Source organism: Echeneis naucrates, chromosome 2 (assembly GCF_900963305.1).
Source record: "Echeneis naucrates chromosome 2, fEcheNa1.1, whole genome shotgun sequence".
Lineage (NCBI taxonomy): Eukaryota > Metazoa > Chordata > Actinopteri > Carangiformes > Echeneidae > Echeneis > Echeneis naucrates.
The window spans coordinates 6,447,944-6,475,247 of record NC_042512.1 but is presented as its reverse complement, the minus strand read 5'-3'; the positions used below and the strand labels follow the sequence as shown (position 1 = coordinate 6,475,247).

The following is a 27,304-nucleotide window of genomic DNA, read 5'->3' as shown; positions in this document are numbered from 1 at the left end:
CATAATTCCATGTAAATACCAGCTGGCAGACAGAGTCACATCACAGTACATGCACAGGAGGACTACAGCGAAACACACTGACAAACACAAACATCATGCCAAAGAGGATGAAGATCGCACATGGAGGCCAAAATAACGGCAACACAGCAGAAGAAGGTCTGCTGTGTTGCCGTTATTTTGGCTTTGGGTTCCAGGTCAGTATCTGGAGGATTTTGCAGATGATGTGCTCCTTTCGGCACCATCAACCACGAAGAGACTCGAACCCTCACTCTTCTGAGCCGTCAGACGCCTTGTCCATTAGGCCACGTGGTCACTGTGCCATGGTCCCGTTGTCAGAATCAGTCAGTTCTTTCTCTAGGCATGATAACACTGTGAGAGATGTGCATTTGAAGCCTTCACTGTGGGACTTTGGATAAGTGGATGGTGAACATGGGAAACTTGCTCCTTGAAAACAACTAAACGTTGTTGACAGGATTTGAACCTGCGCGGGGAAACCCCAATGGACTTCAAGTCCATCGCCTTAACCACTCGGCCACAACAACTACATGAGCCGCAAGAAAAGTAGAAATACACAAAAAACTAAAAAAGCTGAGCAGAGTGCTGTGGACTTTTGAAGGTGCTGTGTTCAGGTGACAGTCTCCTCTGGAATTGAGGGTTCAAATACCACTCCTGACAGTCTGTGCTGTTACCCAGCTTCTTTGTCTGAGGGCCTTCTGGGAAAGATCTTTGTTGTGGTTTAAGTCACATCTGTCCTCATTCAGCTGATTCCTCAATTAACTGTTAGTACAAACTGTGTTTGACCTTGAAACTTCCAACATAGCTTTTTATCTCTCATTTCAGCATTAAGAAGCAATGCCTGCTATAAAAGGCATTCACGTGGAAGACCTAGAACCTGTGATGTGTTTCACTAAGAGCTCAGTCATCACACTCAACTGATGTTGTAAACAGGTTACATTCAGAGGAATAGAGGTAATTAGTAGCGATGGGATTCAAACCCACCCTTTGAAGAGACCGCAGAATGAATGCAGCACCTTGGACTGCTTGGCTTCTGAAATGTTTCATAAATAGATTGAATAGGTGAGGGCTTTGGGACGGGGCTCACAGCAGCACCCGCTGTTGAGAGCTGCAGAGCGATGTGCGCTTTCACATCAGTTTACGGAGTTTACACACAGTTGAAACATCAGTTGGAGACGCTGACAACTTCCCCGCCCCCTGCAGGCTGCTGATTAAAAGACTCTGTGGCGCAATGGTAGCGCGTCTGACTCCAGATCAGAAGGTTGCGTGTTCAAATCACGTCAGGGTCAGATCATCTATTCTCTGCACTGTTGGTAAGCACACAGCTGAAATGACTTCTCATTATTGCTTCCATGATCTGGAAGTGGAACTAAAGGTGTGCCCCTATGCCTGCCCTGATAATGGTAACTGATCATCAGTGAGTGCTCTCATTCCTTCAGATGAGTCCGAACAACAGCACTCAGCTGTGTCATATTTTAAGGCTGTGCAGATTACAGAGATTCTCAAATATGCTTGGGAACATGTGAAACTTGGTCCATGAAAACATGAAAACATCTAACCAGGATTTGAACCTGCGCGGGGAAACCCCAATGCATTTCTAGTCCATCGCCTTAACCTCTCGGCCACAACAACCACACACAGCAAAGCTCCCAGCACAGCTTCCAACTCTTTTTCCCAGAGTCCATCGAGGGAATTATACTGGAGATGACAAACCTGAAGGGGAAGCGTGTGTTTGGGGACATCTGGAGAGAATTGGAATTGCAATTTCCATGTGCAAACATTAGGAAACATCTAACATTAGGAGCAAGGCAACAACAAAACTGGAACTATTTGGACTGAACTGGATTTGAAACCTTCACTGTTGGACTTTGGAGAAGTGGGTGGTGAACATCCAGCATGAATTTAGCCAGTCATACAATGGTAGTGTGACAGAGCGGTCCAAGGCGCTGGATTAAGGCTCCAGTCTCTTCGGAGATGTGGGTTCGAATCCCACCACTGCCAAGCTTTGCACTCTACAGTGTAATCTTCAAGTGTTTATTTAAATCTAAAGCTCTTATGAATACAGTGTTCCACCAGTGGCGACCATCACTTTGAGTTACTGAAGTGGGGACATACATCTGGCTAAAGATACAAATAAAATAATCTAAATCTGCTTTTATTAGCAGAGTATTAGCGGTGTTGTACAGAAAATTGTTCTTTCTGTAGCTAAAAGTTGAAACCCAGCAAAACATATCAAATGATAAAAATAAAGATTTGAAGAAGGAATGAAAATAAAAGTGATGAACTGTGGATGGCAGCCTGCTGTTGATCTGACGAGGTGGCCGAGGCGATGGATTGCACGCGTGGGTTCGAATCCCATCCTTGTCGGTACATATTTGCCCATCAAAGTGAGTCCACAATACACAAAGACTGCCTGATGAGATTGCACGTAGGCACAACATTTGCATTTCTTCACACATGTAGCGTGGACAAATACAGGTTGTTTCCATTTTCCAAAGATGGCGTTGCAACATTTCTACATGTTGATATCTGTTATATCTATAACAGATAACATTCCGCAGAAGGCACTGCTGGGATTTGAACCCAGGGTTAGGGTTAATGGAAGTGTAATGTGTATACTGCAGCTCAGGTTGATGGTAAAACAAACAGAGAATGAAGTTCTCTAATGTTTTGGCCTCTTTTTTTAACTCACATCAAAACTTCACAATGAAGTTACGGTCTAGTACATAATTTGATTAAAATAACAAGTGTCCTGAAAAGCATTGTCTTCAGATTTAGCTCCAGGTGGTTCTGACCACACCAGACGACCAGTCTGTCCACCTGCTTGCACCTTGGAGGAGTTAATGGCAAAAAGATGTCTTTGAAGCCATTTGGACACACAAGCAGTCAGCGTGCAGCATTCAACCTCGCAATATTTCATGGTGTGGTTGAAAGAGGAGGCAGAATATTGGAAATGTAGGTCAAAACAAGCAGGTCATAAAAAGTCATTTGGCAAGAGTTATGGGGTACTTCGGGTGAGGTCAACTCTGACTGAGAGCAAAGCTCTGCTGGGGTTTGAATGCAGAATGTCCTGTTTACAAGACAGACACTTTAAGCAGCGAAGCATCAGTACTGACAGTTTGTGTCTGTATCGTAGAGGAAGAAAACACAAAGGTCTGTCACAAAGGTTCTAATGACATCAAAGAGATCAAAGGCTCCTCCCACTTTTTTCTCATGACCTCCACAGTAGAGTGCACTCTGTTAATGAAGCTCCAAAGACAAACATGATCCTGCCAGATACCTTTGAGTTCTGCTGACAGAAGAAAGAACCAAACTGGGCGAGGAGCCAAATGTTTGTTGGATCAGGCATCCTGAAATTTCTCTCTTTTGTGCAGTCAGGATGTCCAAGCAATCTCAGACTGTCCCTGTTTTACGAGCTGCCCTACAAGTGAATCTGTCTTTTTCTTTGTCCTCAGTAAAATAACCTGCATTTAAAAGCTTCACAATGTGAACAAGCTTCCAATGACAACCGTCCCAAGTAAAGTCTCCATATTGTTCAACTTTTGCTCCTACATTAAAACAAACCACTTTACCATCAACCTCAGCTGCAGTATACACATTACACTTCCATTACCAGATCCTCTGTATATACATGTACTTCAGAGTGGTTCTGTGGCTTAGCTGGTCAAAGCGCCTTTGTAATTTCAACCCACCCACCCCCATGTGAAAACATGCAGTGTTTGGCAGGGGGCACACACAGCCCATCACTGCAGATCAGCAGGTCTGACTGAAAACATACTGTAAAGTATGAACCACAGCACTGCTGGGGTTTGAATGTGTAGGGTGCGAGAGGTCAACACTTGTGCTCCTCACAGTTGTGTGTCACTTGTGTGTCTGAAGAGCTGCTGCCTTTGATACATCGCCTGATGATGTCACAATACTCACAGAATGAAACTCCTCCTTTGAAGCTGCTTTGAAGAATTTCCAAAATCACATGTGATTCAGATGTAAACACAAAGGCTGCCTCACTGTCACCATTCAGAACAGCTGAGAAGATTATTGATCATTCAAAAACTCTGTGCAGTCATATTCAAATAATAAACAATGTTCTACGTTCCTCAAAGTGAGATTTACAGTTTACTTCATCCTCACACTACATGCTAATGTGAGCACAGTTGCACTGCCCCCTTCCTCTACATTGGTTTCTGTTTCCTCATCAGAGACTGGCAGCTGGACGAACATGTCAGGATGGTCGGTGGTCTAAGGCTCCAGACTCAAGGTTAACTCCTTGAGAGATGTGTTTGCTTTCCCACTAAAACTTGAAAACGTATCTAAGTAATACTTCTACAGAGCTTTCAGTTGTCACCCTACCACTCCAAATGTGAAATTGACATGCAAATATGGAATGATGCAATAACAGCCAAACAAGTAGTTGAGTATGTGGTTTTATTTATATTTGGCATGCAATGTCTCAGTCTCTGCTGTCTGTTCCACAGAAGAACACAACAGCTCAGCGGGACTCCTCTCTCTCTGGGACACTGGATCTGTCTGTCTGTATCCATGTCAGAAACTCTGAAACACTCTGAACTTCTTTAAAACACGGTGGATTTACTGACATGAAAGTGTCCACCGGTCCACCAACCCACCATCGATATCTTGTGATGGTGTGAAGAGTGTGAGCAGGAGAGCAGCTGCTTAAGTTCATGATGTGTTCAGGTAACAGTCAAAGCTCCATACACAATAACAGTCCTGCTTCTGTTTACCAAAAGGCTCCAAAGTCCACCCAGGGACCTGCTGTGTTTAGTTCACTTGTTGCTGTATCTCCAACAAAGAGCTAAAGTCTTGTGGAGAATGTGGGCATCGACCCCACTACCTCTCACATGCTAAGCGAGCACTCTACCATTTGAGCTAATTCCCCAGCCGTCAGCACATGTTCTCTAAACGAACCCAAAGTGGTACCGTGATGCATATACTGATCTTTATTATTAGTTTATTAGTTATACTAATTATTATTAGTATTATTAGTACTGGACCCACAGATCTGGACTTTGGCAACTTGGCTTGTGGAAGACTCAGGGTTTCATTATTTCATAGATCAGTGTCACCTATCACTGCTGTGGAGTCTATAATGTGAACCACTAAAGGGAAGAGGCTGCATCTCTTGAACCCTGGACCCTCAGATTAAAAGTCTGATGCTCTACCGACTGAGCTTCTTTGGAGATATGGCAATAATAACTTCCTGTATTACAGCTTTTACTTGCAGTCTCTGGACTAGAGAAACAGTAGTTTAGAGTAAGAGTCATGATGGTCAGGCACTGATATTGGCAACATAACATAACAATCCAGCCGAAATAGCTCACACCATCAAAATATATTGATGGTGGGTTGTTTATTTTTATCATTATGCTGCGTTTCAACACAGAGGAAGAGGATGTCTCCACATGCACACTTGTTCTTCGTGTTTTCACTTACTGTTAAAGTAAAAAAATCTAATTTTAATTCATCCAAGTGTAATTAGTTGTTATGTAATACATATTATATACATAAAACAACTTTGTCCCCAAACACACCTAACAGCAGTAGAGGTGAAAGAAAAGACATTTCTGTCAGAAGTGGGATTCGAACCCAAAGAGGATGTAGATCAGTGGTAGACGTTCATTGGTCCGTTGTTGTAAAGCAAATTCCCATACCGGGAGTCGAACCCGGGCCGCCTGGGTGAAAACCAGGAATCCTGACCGCTAGACCATAGGGGATTCGAAGACACTGGATTTAGGCGCCAGTCTCTTCAGAGGCGTGGGTTCGAATCCCACCACTGCCAGTTTGCCCCAGCTCTGCGGTACGCTCGCCCACTGAGCTCCATCCCCTGCATGGTGTGGTAGCTTTAGCAGCTTGACGGGACTCCATTGATGATGGCTTTTATCGAGGTTGTGCATGTGCGCAACTCAAGGTGAACATACTCAGAGTTGATTGAACCAACTAAGATCAGCTGTTCTGGAACCAGATACTTAGAGTTTCTCATCTCAGAGTAAGTCAACTCAGAGTTCAGGGATAGACTCAAAGTTCGTTGAAACTCCTACCTGAAATACCCCCCAGGTGCATGATGACATATTTATGTTCTGGGGTCAATCACCTGCATTTTTCAGTAAAAACATTTTCCCTGACCGGGAATTGAACCCGGGCCGCGGCGGTGAGAGCGCCGAATCCTAGCCACTAGACCACCAGGGAGTGTGTGGGCGCCAAATGTTGTAGTGTCGGAGCAATGTTCTGTGTGAGACTGAAAAGGTCTCCCCCTCAGAACATTTTAAATTCCATAAACCTTGTGCTGTACCGCCTGCTTCAGGCTCGTTGGTCTAGGGGTATGATTATGCAAATAACAAACTACATTGATCAATTTGCTGATCACTGCCACTACATGTTGATGTTATGACAGTATGACTGCCCCTTTCCTCCACTTTGGTTTCACCAGAGCCATTAAATATGGTATAACCTGTAATACATAACTTTCCCAACCACGAAGGGACTCAAACCCTCAGTCTTCTGATCCGAAGTCAGACGCCCTGTCCATTAGGCCACGTGGTCACTGGGCCATGGTCCCCTTGTCAGAATCAGTCAGTTCTTTCTCTTGGCATGATAACACTGTGAGAGATGTGCATTTGAAACCTTCACTGTGGGACTTTGGAGAAGTGGATGGTGAACAGAACATCCTCCATTAGTGGGCTCAGCCACTAATGGAATTCTGGAATTCTAGTCCATCGCCTTAACCACTCTCAAGCTAACTCAGCAGAATGAGGACAGATGTGACTTAAAGCACAACAAAGATCTTTCCCAGAAGGCCCTCAGACAAAGAAGCTGGGTAACAGCACAGACTGTCAGGAGTGGTATTTGAACCCTCAATTCCAGAGGAGACTGTCACCTGAACACAGCACCTTCAAAAGTCCACAGCACTCTGCTCAGCTTTTTTAGTTTTTTTGTGTTTTATTTTGTGTATTTCTACTTTTCTTGCGGCTCATTTAGTTGTTGTGGCCGAGTGGTTAAGGCGATGGACTCGAAATCCATTGGGGTTTCCCCGCGCACGTTCAAATCCTGTCAACAACGGTTGGTTTTTTCATGGACCAAGTTTCCCACTTAGAGAGCTACAGACCATGTTGGAGAATGTCTGTAATTGGCACGGCATTAAAGTATAGGAGAGCTGAGTGATGTTGTTCGGACTCATCTAAGAGGATCAGAGCACTAACTGGTGTTCAGTTTTCATTATCGATGATAGCGACACACTTTTAGTTCCACTTTCGGGGGAGAACTGCAACACTGCAACAGTGTTTCTGCAAACAAGGCGAGAGAGGAAGCCTGACAAAAAATTTCAGATCATGGAAATTGATATAGACGATATAATGTATCATTATATAACTTTAATTCCCTCCCTGACATTGTCTCACAATGAAGAATACATGGAAATCACTTAAGATTAGGGCAGGGGTCGGCAACCTGTGGCCACATGGGCCCTTTCAGCCCCCTGCTGTGGCTCCAGAGGAAAAGCTTATTTTGGAAAAAAATACAAATAAAAATAACAATTAATGGTCAATTAATCTTTATCAAACTTGATTTACGAAGGTTGATTTATTTATGACAATTATTTGAATTTCAAAACTGACATACAGCTGGTTGTTCTGTGAAGTTTTATAAAAAGCCCAAAAAGAAGTTCATATAGGCCGGTTAGCTCAGTTGGTTAGGCAGGAAATGCCTTTGATCTCCAGTGACGTCACACAGTCTCGCTGTGGAGTAGTGCATCAGTGAAACATTCATTCATACGCGAGGACATCACGAATATTGTTGGAATAGAAAATCTTATTTTTTCTGTGTGTGCTCCTGAGAAAGAGGCTCAAATCCAAACCCAGGAGACAGAAGTTGAGTGAGTCAGTGAGGAAGAAGCTGCTCGTTCTCCTTCAACAGTTTGATCTGAGGAAAAGTCACTTCCTCTTTTCAGGAATCAACTTCTACCATCTGTCCACTAGATGGAGATAACTGAGCATCAACTGAGAACTGAGTTCTTCATCATCTGGAAACAGTCAGCATTGTTTTCTTCAGCTGGAGCTCTTTGTTCAAATCTACATTGAGATTCAGAGCCAAATGTTTTTCCTTTCCTGGATTTACTTCATCATTTCAGTCACTCTGTGGATTCAGCTGACAAATGCAAAATACAACCAACATTTAAACGATGACGTGTTGAAACAAAACTGTATTGATTCAGTCTGGTCAGCAGAATATAACCTGATGAAATCAGCAACATTAAACTGATGTTTCTACATGAATGCATCACTGATTCTAAAACCATAAACTGAACATGAACACTCTGTACACTCAGCGTTACACACATGAAGACAACATCATGTGTTTAAGGTGATGTTGAGCTGAACAGGACTTGTATTGAACACACAGAGGGAGTGCACCGTTCCTGGAGATACTGCAATACCAGGTCGATGCGTGGAGTGGACGGAGCAAGCCCCTATTCCATCTCCCTGTTCCAAAAATCTATTTAATATATGGTCCCCGGGTAGGGGACGTATCAGATATTAAACTGATAAGAACAGATACTACACTTGATCTTAGCCAAAAGGCCGAGAAGCGATACCGCTAAGCTGTCGGAGGTAACGGAGTGTTTCTCCGCACCGACCCGCTCAGTGAGGGGTCAGAGTCGGCTTCAGTAACAACATCACTCCGAGAGAGAGACACAAACAGAAGACATGAAGAAACGAAGGAGGGATCAGAAAACAACCACAGACATGTTATTTTCACAAAGTTACGTTGTAGAGCAAAGAAAACGTCTCTTCTTGGTCACCTGTAAAACTTCATGTCTATGTCAATTTACCAGCTGAATATTATTGTGAAAACATCAGTTTGTCCTCTCATGTGATTGGCCTCATTTTTGGTGATTGACCCAAAAAGACTTCAGGCTGCATATGGAGAGAACAACATCAAGTCCTGAGAGGCTGCATGTGGCCTGTATGGGGATTGAACCCATGACCTTGGCGTTATTAGCACCACGCTCTAACCAGCTGAGCTAACCGGCCTGTGAGAAAATGTTTGATTGGCTTATTTTCACAAATCAAACTTAAATAATTACATTGCCTATCGTAGCTCAAAGCTTTTGATCCAGTGAGACATTTATAAGCAGTTAGAGCACATTGAACAGAACCTGTTGAAGTCAGAGAAGCCTTCCTGAATTCATGTTGTCTAACTTACTGACACTTGAATAATGGAACTGCAGACAGCGGACACATCATATGAGGGGCTCCTCTGGGATTTACACACAGAACCTCTTGCACCCAAAGTAAGAATCATACCCCTCGATCAGGGGTCTGCAACCTTTATTGCCATTATTTAGTGTGATATTGATTAAGAAAAACCAATAACATCCAACCACCACCCAAAACAGAGGTTCATGATGACCCTGTAGTTGGCACACACCCTCTGGTCCCCCTTCTTGAAGGGCTGTTCATCATTATTTTGTTTGTGTGTAGCTGTTCTGTTTTTAATGTTGGATCTTTCTTGTCAATAAAGAATGCTTGAATAAAGATCTGAATGAAAAGTAACATTTTTTCAATAATTTAAAAAGCCTTACCAAGGGCTTGTTGGTCTAGGGGTATGATTCTTGCTTTGGGTGCGAGAGGTCCCGGGTTCAAATCCCGGACGAGCCCTTCATATGACGTGTCCAATGATCTGCCCCCCTTCGGCTGTGGACATTTTACCTCCTTCACTTTCCAGCAAAACATTTCCAATATTATTTTTTTTAAACATTGATTCAATGTGGTCCTTAACCTGCAATATGCCCTTTAATGTAACATTTGTGACTTTCTAACTACTTTATAAACCCTCCACCCTCCATATCATTGATAAAACTTGCTGACTTTTGGGTTTGTTTTTTTTTTATATTGTTCAAAATAAACTGAAATAAAATCAAATGGTGATGTGTGTCCATCTAAAATAATGGGAAATAGTGACGTGAAATGTGATGTGAAGAAATTAAATGGATCATCAGAAAAACACGTCCTGCTGCACCACAGAGTATGTGAGCGTTTACCAAAAGTGCAAACAGATGACCTGACGCTGACGTGACTTGAACACGCAACCTTCTGATCTGGAGTGGTGGGCTTGAACCACCATCCTTTCAGTGAACAGCTGCTTCAGTGAACACGCTGACCGATTAACCCAAAGAGACATGTTGTTGCAGCGTGCAACCACCCCAGATGGGACTTGAACCCACAAGTCACTATTAGGTTCAAGTCCCATCTGGGGTGGTTTGCAGCAGAGTGGTGTAGCGTGGTTATGAGCCCATAACCTAGAGGTTGATAAATAAAACCAATCACTGCTGTGGAGACTATAATGTGAACCACTAAAGGGAAGAGGCTGCATCACCTGAACAGGGACTTGAACCCTGGACCCTCAGTTTAAAAGTCTGATGCTCTACCGACTGAGCTACTCAGGCTTCTGATGGGTGCATAATTCAGATGAAATTAAATTAATTATTTCAGCTTGACTCGAACAAACAGCCCTGTCCCAGCCAGGGGTTGCAATCGGTCAGCGTGTTCGGCTGTTTTCTGAAGGGTTGGTGGTTCGAGCCCACCCAGGGACGATCTTTGTTTAATTCACCGGTATTATAGTTCACACATGGAAGACCAGAGGATTTTTAAGTTGATGCTCAGTTATCTCCATCTAGTGGACAGATGGTAGAAGTTGATTCCTGAAAAGAGGAAGTGACTTTTCCTCAGATCAAACTGTTGAAGGAGAACGAGCAGCTTCTTCCTCACTGACTCACTCAACCTCTGTCTCCTGGGTTTGGATTTAGGTCTGGGTCTGGGTCTAAGACCAGGTGGGCCTGCTCAGAGTCTCTGTGTTGGATGTGAGCTGCTGAAATCTCTGAACACCATGACACAGATAATATCAGTCTGATGTGTCATCTGTAATCCAGATGTTGTCAGCAACAAACAGATGTTCCTGACAGAAGCTGTGCTGATTCACTTCAAGCAGCACATGAGCCTCTTTCTCAGGAACACACAGAAAAAATAAGATTTTCTATTCCAACAATATACGTGATGTCCTTGTGTATGAATGAATGTTTCACTGATGCAGATTTTTTCAGAACAACATCAACAACTAATAACTCTACAACGACACTGTGTGACGTCACTGGAGATCAAAGGCATTTCCTGCCTTTCATTGATCTCCAACATGACACAGATGCATAAGTCATACTATCTCACGTTCGCATTACTCTTCGGCGTTGATTATGAAGCACGGGAAGTCTTTATCTTGTGCAACACCCTGATCTCTCAACTATCCACTCAGCTTGGAGCAATTTATCCTGTGTAGTCATCCTACCAAATTACCAAAGTGAACACAAGTGTAATGTGTATACTGCAGCTGAGACATTTCAGGATGCCTGATCCAACAAACATTTGGCTGCTGGCCCAGTTTGGTTCTTTCTTCTGTCTGCAGAACTCAAAGGTATCTGGCAGGACCATGATTGTCTTTGGAGCTTCATTAACAGAGTGCACTGTACTGTGGAGGTCATGAGAAAAAAGTGGGAGGAGTCTTTGATCTCTTTGATGTCATTAGAACCTTTGTGACAGACCTTTGTGTTTTCTTCCTCTACGATACAGACACAAACTGGCAGTACTGATGCTGAGCTGCTTAAAGTGTCTGTCTTGTAAACAGGACATTCTGCATTCAAACCCCAGCAGTGCTTCGCTCTCAGTCAGAGTTGACCTCACCCGAAGTACCCCATAACTCTTGCCAAATGACTTTTTATGACCTGCTTGTTTTGACCTACATTTCCAATATTCTGCCTCCTCTTTCAACCACACCATGAAATATTGTGAGGTTGAATGCTGCACGCTGACTGCTTGTGTGTCCAAATGGCTTCAAACACATCTTTTTGCCATGAACTCCTCCAAACCTTTGGACACAGCTTTGAGCTTTCTCACAGGTGACACAGGTGTGCTGTATTCAGGCTCCAGTCTCTTGGCGTGGGTTCAAATCCCACCACTGCCAGGTCATCTCTCTCTCTGCCATTATTTAATATAATAATATATATTATATTTATAATATAATAATATACATTATATTATAATATATATACATTATATTATAATATATATATATGATATTTATAATATATGCATAGAAATACCAGAACGACAGCATGCAGGGGATGTAGCTCAGTGGTAGAGCGCATGCTTTGTATGTATGAGGCCCCGGGTTCAATCCCCGGCATCTCCAGCATTAATATTGCAGCATCACAAGCTTCAGTGGAGCAGTATTTGAGGGATCAGAGTGTTGGAGAGCAGAACTCTTTCCTGTGCTTCAGATACACTGTTTGTTTCTGAGCTGATTGTTAATGTTCAATAATCTTCTCAGCTGTTCTGAATGGTGACAGTGAGGCAGCCTTTGTGTTTACATCTGAATCACGTGATTTTGGAAATTCTTTCTAGCAGCTTCAAAGGAAAGACTTTCATTCTGTGAGTACTGTGACGTCATCAGGTGACATCATCAGGGGATGTATCAAAGGCAGCAGCTCTTCAGACTCACATCACAATTAGTTTTGTGTCTTATTAGGCTCCATTTGGTGGAAGCTGTGAATCGCAGGATTCAGGGGGAATACATCCATACATACATCTTCACTGAAATAATGACACCTGTGAGACAGCTCAAAGCTGTGTCCAAAGGTTTGGAGGAGTGAATGGCAGAAAGATGTCTTTGAAGCCATTTGGACACACAACCAGTCAGCGTGCAGCATTCAACCTCACAATATTTCATGTGGTTGTGGTTGAAAGACGAGGCAGAATATTGGAAATGTAACTTTGGGTCTAAAAAAAAAAAAAACAAAACTGATTATCGCCCAACGTGGGGCTCGAACCCACGACCCTGAGATTAAGAGTCTCATGCTCTACCGACTGAGCTAGCCGGGCTGCTAGACACGCAAAACATCCTCTAAAAAAAAAAATAAATAAAATTAAATTAAATTAAAAAAAAAAATGCAAAAAATCATTTCAAAATAAAAGCCATTGTCTACGGTGCTCATGTTCGGTCATAAATCCAGCCAACATAAAGCCAGAGTGTTCAGGCAACCACAATTACTCAACCACAAAAGCTCAAAAGTTTGCTGAAAAATTAGCCCATCAACGTGAGTACGCAAAGATTTCCTGATTAGATCGCACAGAGGCTCAAAATATACATGACTTCACATGTGTCTTTCATGAGACGTTTTCCAGCTAAAGGTCATGTCTCATAATGTAAAGGAACATTCAGTGTGTGTGTGCTCATCTTTCTGCGTTCTCCCCTCGATGCGTGGGTTTGAATCCCACTTTTGACAGAAGCTGCTTTTCATTCACCTCTACTGCTGTAAGGTGTAGTTTGTATTTTCCATGTGCAAACATTAGGAAACATCTAACATTAGGAGCAAGGCAACAACAAAACTGGAACTATTTGGACTGAACTGGATTTGAAACCTTCACTGTTGGACTTTGGATAAGTGGGTGGTGAACATCCAGCATGAATTTAGACAGCCACCCAGTGGTAGTGTGGCCACTGGGTGAAATGTGAAATGAGAAACATCACAGTCAGCCTTTCCAGACCCAGGTAGGTTTGCAGGTCTACCAGCAAGCAACAGTAACTTTGTGGCTCATGCTGTGCTGCGGAGAAGGGAAATTGGTGTTTTAGCTGTCGCAGGAGCTCAGAAGCTGTCTGGTTAGCTAAAGCTGCTAAAACTGCTAAAGTTACCACACCACACAGGGGATGTAGCTCAGTGGGAGAGCGCATGCTTTGCATGTATGAGGCCCCGGGTTCAATCCCCGGCATCTCCATTGTTGATAATGACGCACGATGTTAGGAGGGACACGTCATGGGCTCCAGTGGAGCGGTAATTGTGCTTTAGATACACTGTTTGTTTCTGAGCTGATCATTAATAATCAGTCAATGAACAATCTTCTCAGCTGTTCTGCATGGTGACAGTGAGGAAGCCTTTGTGTTTACATCTGAATCACATGTGATTTTGGAAATTCTTTGAAGAAGCTTCAAAGGAGGAGCTAATTAGTTTTCATTGAAAAGAAACAGACTGGCAGTGGTGGGATTCGAACCCACGCCTCCGAAGAGACTGGAGCCGATCACGGCTTGCATTAACCTGCATCACTCCGCAGGTTACTGTCATATAAGTACCGCGCGCTAACCGATTGCGCCACTGGAGCCTGTGCTGTGGCTTTCCTGACACGTTCTGTGAAACAAACTCTTCCACCCGAAATGGCTGAGTTGGGAGAATGTTGGACTGAAAATCTAAAAGTCGCTGTAAACAGCCCTTGTTACGTGAACGGGAACAGAGCCTGCTGAGGAAAGCCTGGGTCGACAAACCAAGTTGATAACCACCATCGTGATACTTGTTATCTCTGGTTGGAGCTTTCGACTTTGTCGAGCCAGCTCACCCAAACAAAGCCCGGCTCTGTTGAGCTTCCTTCGTAAGATACTCCTCTGCTCTCATCGTAAAAATTGTCTAAGTTTTAGACAAGATAAGTTCTGGAGATGCCGGGGATTGAACCCGGGGCCTCATACATGCAAAGCATGCGCTCTCCCACTGAGCTACACCCCCTCCATGGTGTGGTAGCTTTAGCAGTAGGAGCCAGCGATCCAGAAGTCTAATAATGTGAAAATGAAAAGTTTGGTGCTTTTAGTATTTCCATAAACCTTTTGTGACTTCTAACTTTCCCTGCACAGTGTTTTATCATGAAGTCTTTATCAGTGTGCTTCTAATGTGCAAATAAATTAAACTAAAGCAGACAGCAACAAAAAGGGAGACACACAGAGACTGAACAGGCTGATCAGGAGAACAGGCTCTGTGGTCGGCCTGACTCTGACGGTTGTTTGCTTTCATGGACCAAGTTTCCCAGGTGGGGAGCTACAGAGCATGTTGGAGAATCTCTGTAATCTGCACAGCCTTAAAATATGACACAGCTGAGTGCTGTTGTTTGGACTCATCTAGCAGAGAGACAAACTGTACCACTTCAGGTCCATTCAGAGAACATGGCGGGCTGGGTGACACAATCACCAGAAATATGTAATATCTATAAAACCATAGGAGTACAAATGAACGGTACCAAAACGGTAACAAAGTTACCGTTAGTTAGTTAAAGTTAGTTAAAGAGTGGCCTTTTGCACAGGAAGTGCTTATCATGTTGTAACCTACAGCTGATGAAAACCCAAAGGTAGTTTATTTCTACAACATCTGACTTTAGCAACAAGGAACTGCTGGGATTTAAACACAGGCTGCTTTAGTCCAGCCAACATACACAACCTTAATCTGCATTGGAATCATTCAACCTGTTACCGGCTCAAATCCACAGCACTGTACTCAGCTGTTTTTGCTGGCTGGTATCTGGTTTGGTTTCACCTGTTCCACAAAACTTGATTAATGCTCCAAAGAGAGACATGACGACCATGCAGTTAATTTAGTTCTTAACTTGATCAATGAGGCAGTGCTGGGATTTGAACCCAGGACCTCCTGTTTACTAGACAGGCGCTTTGACCAACTAAGCCACAGCACCACTCTGAAGTACAGGGATGTATTTTGGATCTTAAAAGACCCCCAATGTACGTGGCATAGCTGCCTTCCAAGCAGCTGACCCGGGTTCGATTCCCGGCCGTTGCCGTTTAACTTATAGCTTGAGATCCTGTAGATCTCATGCCAATGGTGCCCAACTGGTCTACAGACCAGGAGGAGGAGGAAACCGTTATATCTATTCAGCTACAGTCGGTCTGTTACAGTAGATACACACCCACAACAACACTCACACACATTGTTTAACATATTCTAAGAACAAGTCATGGACAGTGGTTGGCCTGTCCATCACCCTGGTAACTGGCCAGTTATATTCAGTTTACGCCAAGTTCATGGGTTCAAGCCCCATACTGGCCACATGCAACCTCTCAAAACTTGATTTCTTCCTCATTAAAGGTGTGTGTGTGTATACAAGTACAAATGCTAATAAAGATAAGTATATGCACCACAAAAGGCCTCTGATATAATAACACCGCTGCAGCAGCAAAGGAGAAACAGCATGAGAAGCATTTACTACTCAAGTCAACGTGTAAGTTTGGATGTACTCTTCAATTGATTTTACATTTACCTTTAAGAGATCGTAGTTTACAGTTACAAATATAAATGGGAATAAAATCCGATTTTCATTTCATCATCAAGAGGATGTCTCCACATGCGCACTTGTTCTTGGTGTTTTCACTAATTGTTAAATAAAAAAATACTATTTCATTCATCCAAGTGTAATTAGTTGTTATGTAATATATATTTTCTGTGTGGCTTAGTCTTAAAATTATAATGGTTGTGTGATCAACTCCTGCCTGAAATTTGGTTAAAAATTTGCCCATCAAAGTGAGTCCACAATACTCAAAGACCGCCTGATTAGATCGCACAGAGGCTCAAAATTTGCATTTCCTCATACGTGTGGAGTGGACAAAACCAGGTTGTTTCAATTTTCCAAGGACAGAATGGCAATATTTCGACATGTCAAAGGAATTTTGGTCTTTTAAAAGTCAAAAAAGGTCAAAAGTAGACCAAAAGAACTTTGTCCCCAAACACACCTTGCTGCAGTTGAGGTGAAAGAAAAGTGGTCTCTGTCAGAAGTGGGATTTGAACCCACGCCTCCAGGGGAGACTGCGACCTGAACGCAGCACCTTAGACCGCTCGGCCATTCTGACAACAAAGGCTGCAACAATAGCCGAAAAATTTGCTGAAAAATTAGCCCATCAAGAGACAGAGACATGCGGATCTTTTCCTGTTGCAGCCTGCTATTCCAGCTAGAGTTATCCTAAATATCTGCCTTTAAGGCCGTGAATGATTTCTAAATATCTGATGGTGAACGCAGAGGTTGTTAAAGGGCCACAAGACTTTAAGTTGCACCAATGGCCACCATCACTTTGAGTTACCGATGTGGGATAGATCCTCAGGACAGTTTTGTGCTTTGCTTTACCGTGTTGTTTCTCTGCAAGCCTTTGATGGAAGTTCAGTCCACAAAATGGTTGTATCAAATCTTCATCAAGTTAGAGCGTGGTGCTGATAACACCACAGTCATGGATTTGTGACGAATGTGGGCATCGATCCAGCTCCCTCTCACATGCATGTCAAGGGCTCGTTGGTCTAGGGGTTTGATTCTCGCTTTGGGTGTGAGAGGTCCCGGGTTCAAATCCCGGACGAGCCCTTCACATATTGTGTCCAATAATCTGCACCCCTATTCAACTACCTTAAGGAAGGAAAGTCTGACACAAAGAAAAAAGGCAAGCTTGTGGGTTCACAAGATTATATCAGGATCTGACCTTTTCCTGTTCCATCAGTAACCATCAAAGGAGATGCTGATTCTGTGATGTCACAAAGGTTCTAATGACATCACAGAGATCAAAGACTCCTCCCATTTTTTTCTCATGACCTCCACAATAGAGTGCACTCTGTTAATGAAGCTCCAAAGACAAACGTAGTGTGTCACTTCCTTGAAGGTTTGAACGATGTGTGAGTCTGAAGAGCTGCTGCCTTTGATCCATGTAACAGTGTATCTTTCATCCAAAGTCACAACTTTGAGAAGTTAGACAATGTGAGACATGTGGCATTATTGCAGTGAAACGGGTGAAGTTATGTGGTAGTGTGGCCGAGCGGTCCAAGGTGCTGGATTTTGGTTCCAGTCTCTTCAGAGGCATGGGTTTGACTCCCACCACTGCCAGTTGTCCAAGCTGTGCGCTACAATCATGAAGAGTTTAGTTAAATCTAAAACTGTTATGAATGACAGATTTAGAGTCCAGAGTGCTCATGATGACACCATGGAACCACATGTAGCTGTGTGAAGTTTGTCTGTGTTACTTGAAGTATCCTGACAAGAGACTTGTCACAGTGAAGACACCAGCTGAAGCTGTAACATAATCTTCAATCAGTGTCAACAGTGTGGCCTTTGTGTCCTTTTAATTAAATTTAGCGACTGTTCCTGGAGTTAATGGAGACTTTTGTGGAGGAACTGACAGGAAAGCGCACATCACTCTGCAGCTATCAACAGCAGATGCTGCAGTGAGCCCCGTCCCAAAGCCCTCACCTGTTCAGTCTATTTATGAAACATTTCAGAAGTCTCAGTCTGACCCCTGTGGTTCATACTTGACAGTATGTTTTCAGTCAGACCTGCTGATCTGCAGTGATGGGCTGTGTGTGTTTATGGGGGGTGTAGCTCAGTGGGAGAGCATTTGACTGCAGATCAAGAGGTCCCCATTTCAAATCTGGGTGCCCCCTGCCACCACCATGAAACTACATGCTTTCATACGCAAGCACAAAGAAAAAGAAAAATCTTGCCTTTGTCTTTTTCTGTTTGTTCCCAACAGTGCTCATTAGTTTAATATATAGAAAACCTAAAGTAGGATTTGATTCCATAACAGCAGGACAAAGTGTGTCATTAATCTTCTGGATTCTACAGACTGAGTTCATGTTCTGATAGATTTATTTTACAGCTGTAGTAACAATAAATCTCCAGCAGGTGGAAGTATTGCTGCTCAGATGTCATGTACACTGTGGGACACACAATACTCACAGAGGACTTTATTGTGCTGCAGTGAGATGTATAAAAAGCTCCAGTTCTACAGTCAGAAGATGTCCAGTCTGAAGGTGGATGAGTTCTGACTGCAGAAGAAAGTTTCAGAGCATCTTCAAATGGCTGATTATTGATCTGTGATCAATCCTAACCCTATAAACACTGATCATCTTCAGGTTGGTACAACAATCAATCAAATATGTTGCTTTCTGGGTCTGAACATTAATAATAAGAACAAGTGTTGACAAAAAATGCTGTCTGTGACATTCACATTAGAGTTCCAAACAATATGTAAACTCCATGTCTGAATAGAGGTGGATGTGTGAACGTGTGTTAAAATCAGAGAGAATTTACACTCATTCAACTCAAATCCAGGAACATCCCAAACATGACTATTAGTCCTGTCTGAGAGTTTCCTCCACTGACAGCAAACATACTGTATATCCATACTGATCACTGTGATCAGGTTTGAATCATCTCTGTGAGAATCCCACATGAAGCTGTCAGTCCTGCTGGATACACACACATCCCACTGAACACATTTTACCTCACTATCATATGAAGAAATATCACAAACCAGATGAACTTCTCAATGTGATGATCAGAGAGCCTTTAGATTTCATCATCATATGATAGAAACATGTTGGTTTTTTTATGAATATATTTTAATTAGTAAATGGCAGAGAGGCCTTCAGGAAACAGAGAGAGAGAGAGATGACCTGCAGGATCAACCCCTGGCCACATTATAGACTCCACAGCAGTGATAGGTGACACTGATTTATGAAATAATGAAACCATGAGTCTTTCATGTTCAAGGCCCATTTGTGCAGGAAAGATCTTGAGTCTGGCACCTCAGACCACTCAGCCATCCTGACACGTGTCCAGCTGCCAGTCTCTGGTGAGGAAACAGAAAAGTTAATGATAGCTTTGATATCAGCAGGACAGGCAGCATTATCATGTTTTGTTTTGCGCCTGTAAAACTGCAGAGACACAGAGGACATGGCCTGACTGTGTGTCACATAAATGTCTGAAACCAATCTGTTACAGTTCCAATAGTTGACATAATTCACCTGTGACCTGCACCCACCTGCAGTATTTCAATTTCTAGATCTGCCCTCCTGAATCTGACGGTCCAAGTGCTGCATTTCTTTGACAGTTTTTGGATTTTTTTCATCTGATGAATTTTGTAAATCTATTTTATTGGTAACTGGTAACACATAAGGAGGACATTAAATCATACAGCTGCGCATGAATTCCACAGAATGACCCTCTGATGTTTACTGAACATCCATCCATCTCAGGTTCTAGACCCAACCACTAAATTCTCATTATTAACTACAGACTACATAGTCTAGATTGGATTCAAAGTCCAGAGTGCTAACCATTACCTGATGGAACAACAGGTCCATGATTTGATGTGGGTCAAAGGTGCTGGCTTGAGGCTCCAGCGTCATGGGAGACGTCTGTAGACCATAAGCCATTTAAAAAAAAGAATAATGAATAAACAATTATCAAATAAAATGAACCGAATTTTATTGACTTTTAGGACAGCCACTAGCGATTTTCCTTACTGAGGAGTGACATCAGAGCTCCGTCTCACTCAGCAGAAGAACAAAGGAGGAGCTTGTGTTTGAACCTGTGTGGGAAACACGTGTCACAACAAAGCAAAGCCGTTTAATTGATTTGGTTTGTTTGTTTCTTTTAAACATATTTTTATTTGAGAGAATCAGCACTCATCACAGTAATTTACAGTAACAAGCGTCCCTCTGTCTTTTCTTTTTCCCCCGTAGTTATTTAACCCCCCACTCCCACCCTGCTGCTACAGACCAACACAAGTAAACATATGCAACGTAAAATACAATAAAATATATAAAAACTAAAATAATAAAAACATTTGATTTGGGTTGTTGTTGGTTCTTATGAATGTTGTGATAATCCCTGCAGGTTAGATTTATGAAAATTGCCACGTTTTTGATTTTGATGATGTTCCTTTTGGCAACGGTCTGTTCCCCTGAGGTTAGTCTGTGCTGTGCTGGGTGCCCCCGACGTGCCCGGGGTCCTTTGGGTGCTCTGTTTGTTCCAGGCCTCGTTGGCGCAGTAGGCAGCGCGTCAGTCTCATAATCTGAAGGTCGTGAGTTCGAGCCTCACACGGGGCACAGCTTTAGTTAATAATGAGGAGTTAGTGGTTTAAACCTCAAATGCGGAAACAAGTGAAGAGAATAAGTTTGATCTGAGGAAAAGTAACTTCCTCTTTTCAGGAATCAACTTCTACCATCTGTCCACTAGATGGAGATAACTGAGCATCAACTGAGAACTGAGTTCTTCATCATCTGGAAACAGACAGCATTGTTTTCTTCAGCTGGAGCTCTTTGTTCAAATCTACATTGAGATTCAGAGCCAAATGTTTTTCCTTTCCTGGATTTACTTCATCATTTCAGTCACTCTGTGGATTCAGCTGACAAATGCAAAATACAACCAACATTTAAACGATGACGTGTTGACAGAAAACTTTATTGATTCAGTCTGGTCAGCAGAATATAACCTGATGAAATCAGCAACATTAAACTGATGTTTCTACATGAATGCATCACTGATTCTAAAACCATAAACTGAACATGAACACTCTGTACACTCAGCGTTACACACATGAAGACAACATCATGTGTTTAAGGTGATGTTGAGCTGAACAGGACTTGTATTGAACACACAGAGGGAGTGCACCGTTCCTGGAGATACTGCAATACCAGGTCGATGCGTGGAGTGGACGGAGCAAGCCCCTATTCCATCTCCCTGTTCCAAAAATCTATTTAATATATGGTCCCCGGGTAGGGGACGTATCAGATATTAAACTGATAAGAACAGATACTACACTTGATCTTAGCCAAAAGGCCGAGAAGCGATACCGCTCAGCTGTCGGAGGTAACGGAGTGTTTCTCCGCACCGACCCGCTCAGTGAGGGGTCAGAGTCGGCTTCAGTAACAACATCACTCCGAGAGAGAGACACAAACAGAAGACATGAAGAAACGAAGGAGGGATCAGAAAACAACCACAGACATGTTATTTTCACAAAGTTACGTTGTAGAGCAAAGAAAACGTCTCTTCTTGGTCACCTGTAAAACTTCATATCTATGTCAGTTTACCAGCTGAATATTATTGTGAAAACATCAGTTTGTCCTCTCATGTGATTGGCCTCATGGTGTGTCCATCAAAATAACCCCCCTGTCTGCACGGATTCTCTGAAGATTCGGCTCTCCTCGACTGGACTCGGCTTTTTTCGACCGAAAGAGAGAATAATAAAATGATTATTCTCTTCCACAGAATAAGACCACAAATGACTGAAGACCCACAAATTTAAAATAGCATTCAAGGTCATTTTACCCAGCATTACTGCCATCATTTCATCTTAACATAAAGTCCGTTATGTCCGTTTAATGCTAACATACAATGGAAAACGCCATAGACCGGCTAACGGGATTAGCATCAGTACCGCGATCATTTTAAAGCGTCAGTGAATTTATTCCAACTCCAACATGGCAGTAATACAGACATGTACAACAACACTTACAGACATGTATTCTCTCAGCTCTTACAGAACAATAAAACAGCAGGAATTTAGTTTCTATCGGTCTGTTTTTGTCTGATACTCGACATCATTAAAAACCTGCTGTCACACTACTGACCCCTTCAGATGAAGGAAAAAACTGTATTCTACATATTAATACAATAACAATACAATAACACAATAATAACACAATAACACCTGCAATGGTGTTATTGTGGTCAGCATAGCTTCCTTCCAAGCAGTTGACCTGGGTTCGATTTCTGGCCATCGCAGTTTCCTGTTATCCTTCCTCAAATCTGAAGCATTATCCCCAAAAACCCCGACCTGTAAACTAGAGGAAGGTTAATCTTTTTTCTGTGATCTGACGAGTCCTTCTTTAAACTCGCAGGACTAGTGTGTTTCATTTAACTATACATAAAAAACTATAAATCAAATATAATCAAATCAACTATAAATCAAACTAAACAGAAGTTGAAAACCTGCTCCCTGCTCTTCCTCCAACAATACTCTGCTCCACTTCTTCTGGGCCTTCCTCTCCATATTTGGCTTTCTGCCAGCATAACCTGCAACCAAAATATGAAATGATTAAAAGTGTGAATAGATACATTACTGACACCCGCTTACAATCAAGCACAATGTTTGTTCCTAAATGGCCTTTTGTAACAATCATTACTCAGACAGCAGGAAGTGTACTTCATAGAAGTAGCCACATGAACATTTTTCTTCCATGGGAAGTGAAGGCAGCAAGAGCCCTGTCCTTTGAGGAGGAAACTATCCAGGCTGGAAAATGCTGAGTCATGGGAGCGTTGCTGCGCATGGTTGTTGTGGCCGAGTGGTTAAGGCGATGGACTTGAAATCCATTGGGGTTTCCCCGTGCAGGTTCAAATCCTGCCAACAACGGTTGGATGGATCACAGCATGTTCTGGTTTCATGCTTCTTTAAATTGGTCACTGGCTGCTTCTGGTTATGTTTGATGAACAACTTCCAGCACAAAAATCATGCTACACGTCAGGAGAAATGACACTTCCCGTTCGTTTTCTGAGTGCGCTCAGAACAACTTCATTCTCAAATCACATCCTCAGCTCCAACCTACATGGAGCTACGACACTGTGTGACGTCACTGGAGATCAAAGGCATTACCTGTCTTTCATCGCTCTCCCACTCACACGTTCGTGTCAGATGGATGAGCGCATGCGCACAAAGACGCACATGACTCGTTTCTCGAACGAATGATAAATGGCAAATAATAATGACAAATAATAAATGTAAAAGCACAAAAACCCAAAGATCCAACTCAGTTTGAAAATATTTTTAATCTTTAATTAAATGTAAATCATTTAAAAATGTTGAACTATTTACATTTAAACCACATAGACAAGTATGAAGGATGATACAACAGGATGTAAATGACAATCCTGCTAACAGTTTTAGCTCGTCTTTGGTTCAGATTGGCATGAAGAAAAACCAAGTGGCTCAGCTTTGATGGCTTTCTTGGTTCCTTTTTAGGACAAATAAGGAGAAGGAAAGAGTCGAAGTGAATGAGAATATTCTCTCGTGATCACAGCTGAGGCTCCCTCCCCCGAAAAACCTGATTGGTCCTTCCATGTCCCCTCAGTTATCATTGGCTCTCAGTGGTGTCATTCATTTGGAGTGACAGCGCGTTGTGTAAAGTTGTTTAAGTGGCTACAGCTCGACATTTTGTGAGAAAATGGAAAACAAAATAAAACTTAGAAGTGAACTGAAAAGAGGAGCAGTGCCGAAAACAAGTTCAGGAAGTTGTGCTGCTAACTAAATGCTGTAAATTCACCAGTCTGAGTTTTGAAACAAACTTCCGTCATCCTGCAGCACCTGTAGCAAATATTCACCGGAGTTCAGGTAAGAACTCTGATGAGAACATTAATGCTGAATTTCTGTAAAGTTGTCTTTTCTCTGTTTGCATGTGAAACTGTTCTTAAACAACATTTAATCGACATGTTGAGCAGAGTCCTCATTGTTGAAGGTCGTTACGTCGTTATGCTAACATAGCTAAGTTAGCTAATTTGGTTAGCATGCTAACTTTGCTAATTTAGCTAGCATGCTGACGTATCTTAATTAGCTAATTAGGCTTCGTTAGCATGGAAAAACATTTATGCTGTTGAAGTGACGGCCTCAGTTTGAACTCGAATTAAAGACTTGTTCTTTCAGAGGAAACAGAGCAGCTCTGTGTAGGTCAGCAGGCTGAAGTACTGTTAGTCAGAGCACACCTGGACCGACAGGTGAAAATACAGAGAAGGAGAAATTTACTTGGTGTTTGATTATTTCTCCTCAAAGACAGTTAATGATGTGTAAACTTTGTCCTCCAAACTTTTGGACACACCAGGGAAGGATAAGGACCCTGATGAAGACATCACTGAATCTGATGACAGCAGAAGGTCCTTTCTGTGATGGAGTGATGATGAGGGTTGTTTCTTTTTGGGTGATGTTGTGGGGAGGAGGTTTGTCCACATCTGGTTATGGATGGCTGGCTCCTGTGTTCAGGGGGAGGACGTGGAGATGCTTCTGTCTCTCTTTAGCCCTGATAAAGGAGCAGGGTTGGAATTGTGACAAACAAGAAATGAAGAATAGACAGAGGACAGTTCATTTGGCCAAAACATATTCAGTACATTTTTTCAGACAATGCCAAATAACTTATTTTCTTACCAACATCCAGACATGAGAAACTCAGTGCTGCTTGGAATATATAACATATAAAACACAGCTGCTCTCCATGAAAAGCAGCAGTCAGCACAGTCTGGATACAACAGTGGTCAGGGCTGTATAATGTGTGTTTATATTGAATGTGCTGAAGCGTTAATAATATAATCCCAGTAATTTAATCATTGACAGACTCTGTGATTGATTTCCCAGCATTTTTTGCAGCTTCTGTGAGCAGCAACTCTTTTGCTTTTTGTTCATTTTATTGATTTATAGTCTTTATGTTTTCTTAATTTTATAGTTGTGAAATTCAGTATTGTGTCCTCTCCCTGGGGTCGGTTGGTTGGATCCAGCCCCTTTTATGTGAAAGTGCACAGATGTAGATGGAAAATCTGGGTTTGCTTAGCAAGTTGATAACCACCTTTGTGAATAACCACTGTCATATACAGGGTTCCTGTGGGTCCTTAAGAAGTCTCAAAATGTCTTAAATTTAAATCCGGGTATTTGTGTCCTGAAATTGTCTTAAAATCACCATAAATTTGCTACAGGTATAAAATTTACAGGCGGTTAGGATAAGGGTTAGGGTTATGTTAATGGGAAAGCATAGTGGTTGACCGTAAAACATGGTGTGTTTGATGTCTGGTTGCGTGCCGCCATTACATACGCGTTGCAGTGAGCGGTTCAACATGCAGAGATGGGGAAGTGAAAATTTTATGAAAAATGGATGGAAGAGGGTGCATTTAGGAGGTGGAAAGCAACAATGAGGCAATGTGCAAATTATGCAAAAAGACTTTTTCGTTAGGGACCATGGGATCAAAGCCATCCAGTCGCATATGAAGGGAGGAACGCACTCAAGTGCTGCCACAGTGGGGTCAGGTTTAAACTGTCTTCAAGTTAAAAAAAAAACAAAAACAAAAAAAGTCTAAAATTTCATTTGTTGAGGTCTTAAAAAGCATTACATTTTACTCTGAAAATGGTGCAAGAACCCTGATATAGTATGCCATTATGCCATTTCTAATCTGATCATTTTGTTTATGCTCATTTATTTATTTGCTTTATTTATAGCTCATCTGCATATTGTAGACAAACATAACTGTGACTGTGGGCATGTATAATAATGTTGCCTTATAGTATTAAAATACAAAATCATTTATTTGTCCCATATTGTACATCACATCATATAAATCAAAGGTCATTGGAGCCTTGTGATCTACCTGATGTGGATTATTACTGTCTGTTAATGATTGACTTCAATTCATTCCAAAGTTTAGAGCTGCTCTGGTATCAGATTTTCCTGTAAGTCATATTCAGTTTTCCACAGAGAGCTCAGCCATTTTTTTCATGGAAGCTGCAGTTAAAGTTCACCTTCACTCATCAGCTGCATGAAGATTAGTTCAACCATCAGGTAACGTAACCAACAGCTTTAATCCTGTTTGTTCCAGTGAATGTTGAACTAATTTTAAAACAGATTGTAAAGCCTACAAAATGGAAATTTAAAATTATTCCATTGCATAGGTGTATAAAATAATAAACTTCACTCCTTCTGACTCCTACAGATAAAAAAAGTTATATATTATTTAGGAATTGACATTTAGAAATTTATTTGAAAACTGACAGTTTGATGCTCATATCTGGGGCCATGATGATCATTTTCAACCGGCAACCTTCTCAGATATATAAAGAAGAGTAACTAACTGAGATGGGCTGTTGAAGAGTTGAAGAACATGACAAAAAGACAGGAAGATAGACAAAGGGGATAAAATAACACAAACTGGTCACTTCAGTTTAAGCTTAACTATTAAAGGAAACTGTTATATTCATTTAAATGTTGCAGTCAGTGAATGCTTTAATCGTGATGATGAGCCATCAAACTCCTCACAGCTCCCTGTTCAGATTCCAGATAAAGAGGGTTGGTTGTGGATGATGTGGTTACTTACTAACAAGATCTCTTCAAATGGTTGTGATAAAGACATGAACTCATAAAATCACTGCTGAAAACATCAGCATGATATCAGTTAAACCAGCAGAATGTTATCTGACAATTTACTTTAATTTGTTTCCAGCAATATCTCCTCATGAAATACAAAATATAAAAGATAATGATTAAAAGGTTTTGTGGCTTTTTTTTTTTAAACATCAAGATCAAAGCTACGAGATGTATTGTAGAATTTCAGTAAAATATTAACACCAGAGATTATAAAACTACACTGCAGTTGTTGATACAAACATAACTTGTGGGGGATGTGGCTCAGAAAAAAACTAATCATGAAGATGGTATTTCTTCAGCTGTTTACTTGATTTGGGGTTTCAATTGTTCATAAATAATTTTCTAAAATTAAAAAATATTAGCTTTCTCACAATGGGATATTATCCTCAGGTAAATAAAAATTAGACTTTGATATTAAAGTCATGAAGAAATCCATATTTCTGATCTGTTGGTTGAACTCAGAGTGACATAGTT

General features: G+C 41.9%; 21 non-coding genes across 21 annotated transcripts; 9 read left to right on the top strand and 12 right to left on the bottom strand.

Annotated features, from left to right (window-relative positions):
* Nucleotides 1-460: 460 nt before the first annotated feature.
* trnas-uga (transfer RNA serine (anticodon UGA)) lies at nucleotides 461-542 on the bottom strand. Its single transcript has one exon. It is a non-coding gene; the product is annotated as a tRNA-Ser (tRNA).
* A 690-nt stretch (nucleotides 543-1,232) lies between these two features.
* On the top strand, nucleotides 1,233-1,304 carry trnaw-cca (transfer RNA tryptophan (anticodon CCA)). The gene has a single exon. It is a non-coding gene; the product is annotated as a tRNA-Trp (tRNA).
* A 4,371-nt stretch (nucleotides 1,305-5,675) lies between these two features.
* Nucleotides 5,676-5,747, bottom strand: trnae-uuc (transfer RNA glutamic acid (anticodon UUC)). The gene has a single exon. It is a non-coding gene; the product is annotated as a tRNA-Glu (tRNA).
* A 400-nt stretch (nucleotides 5,748-6,147) lies between these two features.
* Nucleotides 6,148-6,219, bottom strand: trnae-cuc (transfer RNA glutamic acid (anticodon CUC)). Its single transcript has one exon. It is a non-coding gene; the product is annotated as a tRNA-Glu (tRNA).
* A 281-nt stretch (nucleotides 6,220-6,500) lies between these two features.
* Nucleotides 6,501-6,573, bottom strand: trnar-ucg (transfer RNA arginine (anticodon UCG)). The gene has a single exon. It is a non-coding gene; the product is annotated as a tRNA-Arg (tRNA).
* A 434-nt stretch (nucleotides 6,574-7,007) lies between these two features.
* On the top strand, nucleotides 7,008-7,089 carry trnas-cga (transfer RNA serine (anticodon CGA)). Its single transcript has one exon. It is a non-coding gene; the product is annotated as a tRNA-Ser (tRNA).
* Nucleotides 7,090-8,427: 1,338 nt separating this feature from the next.
* LOC115058512 (U2 spliceosomal RNA) lies at nucleotides 8,428-8,618 on the bottom strand. Its single transcript, XR_003842099.1, has one exon. It is a non-coding gene; the product is annotated as a U2 spliceosomal RNA (small nuclear RNA).
* A 367-nt stretch (nucleotides 8,619-8,985) lies between these two features.
* Nucleotides 8,986-9,059, bottom strand: trnai-aau (transfer RNA isoleucine (anticodon AAU)). Its single transcript has one exon. It is a non-coding gene; the product is annotated as a tRNA-Ile (tRNA).
* Nucleotides 9,060-9,614: 555 nt separating this feature from the next.
* Nucleotides 9,615-9,686, top strand: trnap-ugg (transfer RNA proline (anticodon UGG)). Its single transcript has one exon. It is a non-coding gene; the product is annotated as a tRNA-Pro (tRNA).
* A 715-nt stretch (nucleotides 9,687-10,401) lies between these two features.
* On the bottom strand, nucleotides 10,402-10,474 carry trnak-uuu (transfer RNA lysine (anticodon UUU)). The gene has a single exon. It is a non-coding gene; the product is annotated as a tRNA-Lys (tRNA).
* A 1,721-nt stretch (nucleotides 10,475-12,195) lies between these two features.
* Nucleotides 12,196-12,267, top strand: trnat-ugu (transfer RNA threonine (anticodon UGU)). The gene has a single exon. It is a non-coding gene; the product is annotated as a tRNA-Thr (tRNA).
* A 616-nt stretch (nucleotides 12,268-12,883) lies between these two features.
* On the bottom strand, nucleotides 12,884-12,956 carry trnak-cuu (transfer RNA lysine (anticodon CUU)). The gene has a single exon. It is a non-coding gene; the product is annotated as a tRNA-Lys (tRNA).
* Nucleotides 12,957-13,778: 822 nt separating this feature from the next.
* On the top strand, nucleotides 13,779-13,850 carry trnaa-ugc (transfer RNA alanine (anticodon UGC)). Its single transcript has one exon. It is a non-coding gene; the product is annotated as a tRNA-Ala (tRNA).
* A 704-nt stretch (nucleotides 13,851-14,554) lies between these two features.
* On the bottom strand, nucleotides 14,555-14,626 carry trnaa-ugc (transfer RNA alanine (anticodon UGC)). The gene has a single exon. It is a non-coding gene; the product is annotated as a tRNA-Ala (tRNA).
* An 878-nt stretch (nucleotides 14,627-15,504) lies between these two features.
* Nucleotides 15,505-15,578, bottom strand: trnat-agu (transfer RNA threonine (anticodon AGU)). Its single transcript has one exon. It is a non-coding gene; the product is annotated as a tRNA-Thr (tRNA).
* Nucleotides 15,579-16,663: 1,085 nt separating this feature from the next.
* On the bottom strand, nucleotides 16,664-16,746 carry trnal-cag (transfer RNA leucine (anticodon CAG)). Its single transcript has one exon. It is a non-coding gene; the product is annotated as a tRNA-Leu (tRNA).
* A 428-nt stretch (nucleotides 16,747-17,174) lies between these two features.
* On the top strand, nucleotides 17,175-17,246 carry trnap-ugg (transfer RNA proline (anticodon UGG)). The gene has a single exon. It is a non-coding gene; the product is annotated as a tRNA-Pro (tRNA).
* Nucleotides 17,247-18,241: 995 nt separating this feature from the next.
* trnac-gca (transfer RNA cysteine (anticodon GCA)) lies at nucleotides 18,242-18,313 on the top strand. Its single transcript has one exon. It is a non-coding gene; the product is annotated as a tRNA-Cys (tRNA).
* A 2,378-nt stretch (nucleotides 18,314-20,691) lies between these two features.
* On the top strand, nucleotides 20,692-20,764 carry trnam-cau (transfer RNA methionine (anticodon CAU)). Its single transcript has one exon. It is a non-coding gene; the product is annotated as a tRNA-Met (tRNA).
* A 554-nt stretch (nucleotides 20,765-21,318) lies between these two features.
* On the bottom strand, nucleotides 21,319-21,509 carry LOC115058508 (U2 spliceosomal RNA). The gene has a single exon (XR_003842098.1). It is a non-coding gene; the product is annotated as a U2 spliceosomal RNA (small nuclear RNA).
* Nucleotides 21,510-22,988: 1,479 nt separating this feature from the next.
* trnas-uga (transfer RNA serine (anticodon UGA)) lies at nucleotides 22,989-23,070 on the top strand. Its single transcript has one exon. It is a non-coding gene; the product is annotated as a tRNA-Ser (tRNA).
* Nucleotides 23,071-27,304: the final 4,234 nt, after the last annotated feature.